The 9,839-nt window shown below is 40.5% G+C and overlaps 1 protein-coding gene across 2 annotated transcripts in view; it reads right to left on the bottom strand.

Annotated features, from left to right (window-relative positions):
• bean1 (brain expressed, associated with NEDD4, 1) overlaps positions 1–9,839 on the bottom strand; it is a 55,358-nt gene that overhangs the window by 16,084 nt on the left and 29,435 nt on the right. The gene's annotated exons all lie outside the window — the stretch shown is intronic.

The following is a 9,839-nucleotide window of genomic DNA, read 5'->3' as shown; positions in this document are numbered from 1 at the left end:
TAAAACTATTTCTAAAAAACTTCTTAGAGTTAATGTAAATTTGGGCTTTTGCAACGTAAAATGACATGTTTCATTTGTGATTTTCTATGTAAATGGTCTTAGATTTACGGTGTATGACTATTCTAACAATAAATATATCTTAAAAGTAAAATATTTCCTATCCCCCGTCCAAACAATCAAATGATCATGAGTGCCTGCACTGTGTTTTAACAGTTATATCCTCAAAGTGCACAGAAGCTACATCATTACTTCCTTTTAACTGCTCGGTTTCTTGAAATTTAAGAAACGATTCATCCACAGCACTCAAGTTTGCGCAATGAATTCACAATCCAGACTAAAATTTAAGAACTAAAAATCGAACAGCAAAGCAGGAAAGATACGGAGGTACAATATGCAAAGTCCATCTTTGTTTTCTATCAGATGTACTTTGTTAAACACAGTTGAACTACTTAAATGTATGTATATATCATAGACTGTATATAAGAAGTGGACGTAGTCACCGTGACGTCATTCATTGGTTTGTGGACAACAGTTTTGAAGCCTCGAGTTCGGCATTTTAGCCGTCGGCATCTTGTTTTTTTGCAACCAGAAGTGACACGAGAGGGTGCTTTATGGTCTATCTGACTCTAAATGGGACCATCATTTACTAAATGAACATCATGCTGTATTGAAGGAGACTTGAAACTAGAGATTGAGACCATAAACTCATGTTTACAATGTTTACTGAGGTAATAAATCAAGAGAGAAGTAGGCTCATTTTCTAATTTTCTTGTATACAATCAGAGGAGTCGCCCCCTGCTGGCTGGTAGAAGGAATTCAAGTTTAAGGCACTTCCATTTCGGCTTAATTTTTCAGACCCCGGAGTTGCCCACTGGTCTGGGTCATTTTGGACAGTTTTTTTTAAGTCCCTGAAAATTCGCAGGAAACACAAACACATGTAAGTCAAATTGTTACCTTTAAGATAAATTAATGGGGGCTCGTCCGGGATCTGATAACTGATTGGTGTGCAGCTTGTTGTGTATTTCTTGTGTGGAGATTGTCTCCTGTGTTCACCGTGGTGAGTATTTTGTTTGATGTCCATTGTTGCCATCGTTCAGTGTTAAACAGTTTCCTCTGCTAGATAGATAGAGTGCCCCCTGTTGGCTGGTAGAGAGAATGCAGGTTTAAGACACTTCAGCATTGGCCTCTCTCTTCAGAACCTGGTATACATCTGTCCTGATGACTTACACACTGCTGATCCAGTTTGGCTATAATTTCTGGAGGAATTATGCTCACTCTAGATTCCAATAATTTATTAAAAACACCAACAGGGGGAGCAACACCAGGAGGATGAAACGTGTCATTTTTGCCGCTGACTGACCCAAAAAGAGACTGCACCGAGGCATGCCTGCTTTTTTTGGTCCATCACTGCTCTGAATATAAAGTAGGAGAAACAATCAAATGACTCCCAATATCATTTTCATTCCAGTCTCTTTATTCCAGTTGCTCGTTCTCTCGTCTCTTTCCTCCCCGAACGTCTGCGTCTGTAATTCTGTTGTCTGCAGTAATTTGGTTTCACACAGATTCCCGAGAAGAGGAAAATGTTCTCTCACCCCAAACGATTCCCAGCAGACCTCTCTCCTCTCTCCTCTCTCCTCTCTCTTTGGATAACGTCTCCTCTCTCACACACTTCTTTGTCTCCTCTTCCTCCCTCTCCTAACATGATTTGCTCTTCATTTCGCTTCTCGTCTCTCCCTCGTAAACTCCATTTTCTCATGTCCTCTCCAGAGAGAACTCAGAAGGAAATCTATAATTATATAGATTTTAAATTCACATAAACCTCGCTCCCTTTGTAACACTAAGACACACACACAGAAAAGCAACAGACAAACTCATAATAATAATGTTGGTAGCTCTGCTCATCATGCTATTGTCTCTAGGGATGAGCAACGTCAGTCAGTCTGTTGGTCCGCCACTTTGGTCCAAAATGATCAGATCGATGACCTTGAAATGTTGTAGAGGCATGCATGCTCCCCAGAGGATGAACCCTATTGACTTATAGATGATCTTCTGACTTTTTCTTCAAGCACCACCATGAAGTTCACATTTGCACTATTTAAATGAATAAGTATTTTGAATTGATATTAATTGTAAGCCAGTCACAATGCAATGCTGCACCTCATACAACGGTTCGTGACATCTTACGGAAAGTTATTTTTTGTGCATTTTCAAAGAATGTCCAGCAACATGATTAATCATTGACTATGTTTACGTGCACAAAATATTCAGGTTTTTGCCCTTATTCTGAAAAAGACAATAATCCTACTAAGCTTTTTACATGGCAAGGAAAATGAATAAACAAACAACTAATATTCCCGTTTACATGCAGCCGTGCATACTCCGATTAACGTAACCGGTGTTGGACTTGTTGGACCGTGCAAACACAGCCTCCCTCTTTCATTCCTTTAACCACCTTCTTGAAAAGGTCGGCGTTGTGATATTTGTGCATACCCAAAAACCAGTTGATCATGTTCTCCTTCTGACCAGAAATGTGGGCTTTTCTTTTGGGCATGCATCTCTAGTTGGTTTGTGTTCAACACACAGAGCTGGCCGTAAACAGAAAAGAGGCCGTGTGTTGTAAACTGACATTAAAACCCAGATTGAGACGCATTTTCTGAATGAACTGTACTGTATGTCCAAAGAATGCTCCTAAAACCAGAATAATATCAGCATATCACACGTCTTAATCAAAAATGCATAATATGCTGATGACCCCTTTCAAATTCAGAATAATAGTGGAATATTAGCAGCCCCTGTGGTGTTTAGGCAACAAAACTACTTGGTTAGGTTTAGAGAAAGATTGTGGTTTAGGTTCAAATAACTGTGAAAATGGCGTTTCTTAAAGGGACTATTTGTAACTTTCAGAAATGCTTCTTAACAGCGATACCTGTGGCCGTGAAATCAACGAATGTCAGCGTCGGGCTCGTGCTTTCTCGCTTTAAATAGACATGAACGAGCATCGCTCAAAACAGTGAGATGACACACGTCACCTAAAAGCACAATATCACTCTATATTTCAGCTGCTTGGCAGTAATGTTAGCTGACCAGACGAAGGTCTCTCCATGAATCACTGCTGATCCTGTGTTTGCTTCTCCTGCCTCAGCGCAGGCTTCAGCAGCGGGGCTCCGCAGCGAGAAACTCGTCTCCCTCCGCCCGCAGCCGGAGTGAACAGGGAGACACCGGCACCCGGTCGGTAACGAGACGACAAGGTTTCTCTCTGCAGAGCCCCGTCACTTCACAACACACGGAAAACCTCTGTTGGTCTGGAGGAGCTGCAGCATTTATTTCTGCACAGACGTCTACTGTACATTCACTAGATATTCTCAGCGGTACTAACTCTTCTGCAGTGTGGAGTGAGCGCGCGTTCACGTCTAGAGGTGGAGCGAGTACGTGAGAACGCGCGCGCTGTCTGAGTGAAGGCAGGCAGGCAGAGGAGCGGGGACGCCGGCCACACGCGGGCGCGCATATGCGAACGCGCATGTGTCCCGACCCGGTACATTTATACGCTTAAAAAGTTACAAACAGTCCCTTTAAAGTATGGAAATTAGGTAACAAAAAAATGAACGTTGACTTCTGGTTTCACACGGGACGTGAACAGCGGTCTCCTGGGTGAAAGTCTTGTCCTGGTTCACAAATACATGAATTGCATACCAATTGATTTTGTGGGATATATACGAATTATAGTGCATTACTTTCCGTAGGTATAGCTACGAAGCAGTGTATGAGAAGAGCCTGAGGAATTAACTGTACTGCTACTCTCTTTGAACCACATCATATTAAAACAGCTGTTCACTTCTTGTGGCTGCGTGAAACTCTCTGTCCTGCAAGACCGCTGGACAAAACCAAACAGCACCTTTACTTTTGGTTCTTCTCTCCACTTTCAGTGTGATTTAAGACAAAGGAGGAGATACAGTACAACGAGTGGAGTGATGGTAGAGAGAGGAGGCAGCCACACAGTGATTTGGGGCGAGCGAGGAAGAAACACACACAGAGAGAGAGAGAGAGAGAGATTGTAATAAATGGTGATAGTGTTATATTTCAAAAACCTGAGGGTACAGGACACAGCTGCAGAGAGAAAGCAGAGAAAGAGGAGAGGAATTTGTTTGTGTGTGTTGGTGACTGTATGAGAAATAGTAGCCCGTCCCATGACATAAATCAGTGTGAATGAACAGAAGGAAGCAGGTTAACAAGAAGCCTATAAATCTTTATACACCACACATTAGAAAACGTCGTAAATATTCTGAGCACTGTGGTGTCACACGTCGTCAACTTTCATTGTGTAATTAAGGTGAATCCAACGATGTGAGCGACAGAACGGCGCCTGGAAGACACTGAGGACACATTTCCAGCTTTTTGTGTGTCATTTGTACGCAACGCAACAAAACTATACGGCAACGTCCGCAGTTAGGTTGAGGCAACCAAACCACTAGTTATCCAGTTAGGTTTAGGAAAACATCATGGTTGGGCTTAAAATAAGAACGTAAACTAAGTAATATATGTACAGAAACAACGTAACATCTGTACGAAAAACACGTCAATAACGTAACTTACAAAACAAAACATCGGTCTCAAACACGACCCGTCCACCATGAGCAGTCTTTCTCGCTTTTTATTAAAGGTCCCATATTATGTTCATTTTCAGGTTCATATTTGTATTTTGTGTTTCTACTAGAACATGTTTACATGCTGTAATGTTAAAAAAACAACGTTATTTTCCTCATCTGGTCAGCCTGAATATGCCTGTATTTACCCTCTGTTCTTAAACGCTCCGTTTTAGCGCATTTTGACGCAATTGCGATTGAATCGCAACAGGATTGCGTTGCTAGGCAACAGCTTGGGTCCATGTGTACTTCCGGTCAGTTGATGACATTCACATCCACTGCAACCAGGAAATAAACTGGGACACATTTAGAATGTTTATGTTCAAAACTGTGTAAAGGGTCTAAATATTGTATATTTGTGACATCACAAATGGAGAGAAATCCTGATAGCTTGTTTCAAATGCAGAGTTTCTGAATACGGGCTATCTGTATTTCTCTGTGGATTGAGTGTTTCGATACTTTCACAGTATTTATATAGAACTTAAGCGTGCTTTATAATAAAAAAACATGAATATCTCTCTTTTTTATAATATGTCCCCTTTAATGTCACTAGCTTTGAGTGTTGACCTTTCACGTGGATGCGTTTACACTGCAGTCAGTACAGACTATATGGCGTACAAATGACACGCCAAAAGCAAGAAAGGTGTTCTTATTGCAGAGTAAATGCCTTTGCGCATTATCGTGGTATTCATACACCTATTTTTAAAGTCTTGAATTTTGGTTCATTGCTCGCCATTGTACATTTGACTGTGCAACATATCCTTATATACCTCAAGTGCAACTACCTTTGTTTACATGTTATTTATTACATCTACTCTACCTATTTTATTCCTCAAGTGTAATACCTCTGTTTATATTTATTTATTACATTTACTTTACCTGTTTTATTCCCGTTTTATTTGTTTAGTCTTGTCAAGTATGTGTTTTAAAGCGCTGACCAGGAGCGGCAACTGTGAATCTCGTTGTATTTAATACGATGACAATAAAGCTTTTAGATAAATGGGGGTGAAGCTGAGGAGAGATGACAGGAGAGAGTGTTGGCCGAAATGTCAGATGTCAGATAAAACACAAATTAAAGGCAGAAATGGAATATAATATTAATAACTATGTTTTCTTTAGTGTATAATCACCTGATAATAAGAGTTATTGTGTTTTTGTTACCTTAGAATGAGCCGTTTATATCTACATAAGGAGCCAGTCCTCTAGACGGAGTCCGCCATGTAGCCCAGAACGGACAAACCAAACTCTGTTAACTTCTCCTGCTTGGGCCGGAGTCAAAAACGTTACTCGCTCCCATCGCCGCCACCACTCTCTCTCTTGCTTCACCACTCACTTCCCACGTCCACACCAGATGGCCACCGGAGCTCTCCAACGCGCTCGGCACATGAGACACATTCTTCAGTTGGTTCTCCTCACCTCACCGCTAGATACCGCCAGATTCTACACACTAGACCTTTTAAGAGAAGCTACTTTAAATTCACTTCTGGAGAAAGAAAAAGACTATTTTTAGAGAGAAGTTGTGAATTCACTTTGACAGAGGAACTCTTGAAAAACTACATTAAGCAGCTAATTGTGACGCTGCATCCTGAGGTCTTTCTTTCTGCATGAGAAACACACAGTGACCTCTACACCACTCGGTTATTGCTGTGTGTGTGAGAGAGAGTCGATGCTATATGTTCATATATAATGAAGCAGCAGCAGTGGTAACTCACTTTGACAGCTTGTCACTAATGCTTACTGTTCAACATGCACCCACCTCACACACCGTACCGTGTACTATAGTGTGCTACAAAGAGCCAGTTCATAATCCCGACGTTGACACCAGGCCTAAACCGAGCGTCGCCCCGCCTCAAGGCTTATTTACAGCCTTTAAGTGTGCATGATTTTGATATTCTTTATTTTCACAGTCAGAAGTTGTGAGCAGAACTACAGAACTATAGAACTACAGAACTACAGAAAAACAGAACTACAGCTGCACTCTGACTTCATCCTCTAGAGGAGACGTCTCTGGGAAATATATATCTTTGCTTTCTTTTTCAGCTGACAGACATGACCTGGTGACCTCGTTGGAGTTTGTTTATTACAATGAAAGATTCCACTTGACTTCATAACATTAACTTTAACATTAACATTAACATTTGTTACGAGAGCTGATGCAGGAGAGACCGTGTCATACTACCATGTTGAGAAAGAGGTTAAATAACGCTCCAAACTTGTGCTAAATTTTGACGAGGAAAAACTGTCATGTCCATGTTCAAAGGGGTCCCTTGACCTCTGACCTCCAGATCAGTGAATGTAAATGGGTTCTATGGGTACCCACGAGTCTCCCCTTTACAGACATGCCCACTTTATGATAATCACATGCAGTTTGGGGCAAGTCATAGTCAAGTCAGCACACTGACACACTGACAGCTGTTGTTGCCTGTTGGGCTGCAGTTTGCCATGTTATGATTGGAGCATATTGTTTTATGCTAAATGCAGTACCTGTGAGGGTTTCTGGATCAATATCTGTCATTGTTTTGTGTTAATTGATTTGCAATAATAAATATATACATACATTTTGCATAAAGCAGCATATTTGTCCACTCCCATGTTGATAAGAGGATTAAATACTTGATGAATCTCCCTTTAAGGTATTCTAACACGTGGCTGAGAAAGTCTTGGCCAGGGTATCTATTATCCGGATATAGCTGATGGTTTCTAAGAATTGGTCTCTGCTGTGCCAAAGCAAAGCCTCCTCATTTATTGAAATGAATGGCGGCGCTGCAGTTTTTGACGCAGTGCTAATGGCGGTCTGCATGCAGCCTTTTTCTCTGGGAGTCGACAGAAGCCGTCCTGGAGAATGTAAAATATACTGTAGCTAACCGAGGGAGAAGCATTCGTGCAACAAAAATATAAATTGCTCACTATATAGCTTACTACTCCTAGCCTAATACTCGAGATGAAGCTTATAGAACAATACTGGAGGGTAATCAGAAGAGTTAAGACACATAAATAAATGTAAATTCTGTGTAAATGTAAATATTTAGTGTTGAGAAATGAATCTTTATGGTATGATTTTGGTTTTAAAAGTTTCATCTGTTGATCGTCCTGCAACGAAACATCAAGAGAGACGGACGAACAGGGGAAGACAGAACTATTTGGTGTCAAAGATCAACATATCGGTCCCATATACTGAATACGTGTGCGTGTGCGTGTGCGTGTGTGTGTGTGTGTGTGTGTGTCCGTCCAAATTTGGGAGTCTCTATAGCAGTCATTTATTTTTGGGTGTCACCAGCTATAAAGGTTAAGAGCCTGTGATATTGACTGCTGCTGCGTTCGCTGCATCACTTTGTACATTAGCTGCATACATTATACAGAAGCATCAAGCAGCCACTCCGATTCCATCTGACAGCTTGTCATTATGAGTTACAGCCACCTTCTCCTCACTATGAAATATACCATACAGAGCGCCGGCTGACTGTACATCCTCAGGAAGAGTTCCTCCGGGCAGGACGCTCAATAAGGGACGACAAAAAAAAAAAACTCCACTCGAGCCAACAGCAGCATCGACGTCGACTTCCAGTGAGGGATAAAAAATGAGGAAGAAGTGGAGTCTTAAAGGACCAAACCACTGGTTGTCTAAGTCTGTTCACCACAGATGATGTACAATTCTACCAGTATACTGTGTGTTTTTGAATGCATCGATTTCTTTTAACTTCAGTATGAAAATCAATGTAGACTTGGAGCAGATTTGATAAGAAGAAGAAGTCAAAGTAAACCCTGGGTTTTATTTTTCAGGCTAGTTTCATACACCGTTTGTAGCCATACTTATGAACAGAAATGGAGGAAGACTACCAGACCTTCGCTCAGGAGACCGGCGTTAATGTCCCGTGTGAAACCAGAAGTCAACGTTGATTTATTTGTCAAGTAATGTGCATACTTCCTAAACCTAATTAACTAGCTGTATTGCCTAAACCTAAGGAAGTTGTTTCCGGTGAAGACAGAAGTTTATTAAGACTGTATGCATGTAACGAGCAGAAACTGACACGTGTTGCTGCATTCGAAAAAGGAGGGATAATGTTTTGTTACGGCCCGTTGCATGAGAATACGTTTGATTTTTTGTGGCTGCATGGCAGGGTTATAATATAATTGTTATTTTGGACTTTTCAATTTAGTTTTAGTTTTGCACTTGCTAGTTTTAATTTAGTTTCAGTGTTTTAAAAAGCTTTAGTTTTTACATATTTAATTCTAGTTTGTTGTTGTTAGGACAAACTATAATGTCTCAGAAGTACGTAGATACATATACATCGTTGGAGAACTGTGTAGGAATGGCCATAATGTTTAATGTTTAAACAAACAAACACAAGACTTACAATAAAGGCTGAGAGACAGGAAATATATATATAAATGTGTGTATACTGTGTATATATATATATACATATGTTGACCGAGGCAGGATGTTTGTGTGTGGGTTGAGATCTGATTCACTGACACTCGGTCATCTATTTGTTGTTACTCTCATTCACTATATAAACATTTGCTATGTGTGTTTTTTCTTATATGGACCCAAGGATGTGTTGTTGTTGCCATGGTAACAATAAAAAACGTCAAAACACTGGAAAAAGTTCATTGTTTTAAAGTTAAAAGAAACAATCCAGCACTAATATGAGGTGACTGATCAGAAACTTGTATTAAAGCCAAATCCCAAACCACTAATTAGCTAATGGACAACATCTATCACATCTGACACTGAAGGCTAATTAAGCCGCTTACACAAAACAATCAGCACCAGTGCCGTTGGACCAGGATGCTCATTAGGATGCATTAACATCGTCCGACCACACAGCTGGATTATTTAAGCCAATCAGACAAAGTGATATTAAAAACATCTCGAGCACAGCATGCAGTCGTTTCTCAAAACGCCAACATGCAGTCCAAGAATTAGACTTTATTTTTTTCTTTGCTGAATCAGGAAGAAAAAAAGGATGTTTTTTTTTTAAATATATATTTTTAAATAACACACAGATTTCTTGCTCCCATGGTTCTGTGTTTGTTTTGTAGACTCTTTATATCGTGTTGACCTCTGAATGCCCCGATGTTACAGCAGAAAAACAATTTAGCAGTTTTTAAAACACGTCTGTGGCATCTGAGAAAATGTGGTTTTAAATAAACCAAACGTTTGGCTGTGTTATGGACGGAGCTTCTGTTCTTTCTGGT

Source organism: Sebastes fasciatus, chromosome 9 (assembly GCF_043250625.1).
Source record: "Sebastes fasciatus isolate fSebFas1 chromosome 9, fSebFas1.pri, whole genome shotgun sequence".
In the NCBI taxonomy this organism is placed as follows: domain Eukaryota; kingdom Metazoa; phylum Chordata; class Actinopteri; order Perciformes; family Sebastidae; genus Sebastes; species Sebastes fasciatus.
The sequence above is the reverse complement of the archived record's forward strand: the minus strand, read 5'-3'. Positions and strand labels throughout refer to the sequence as shown.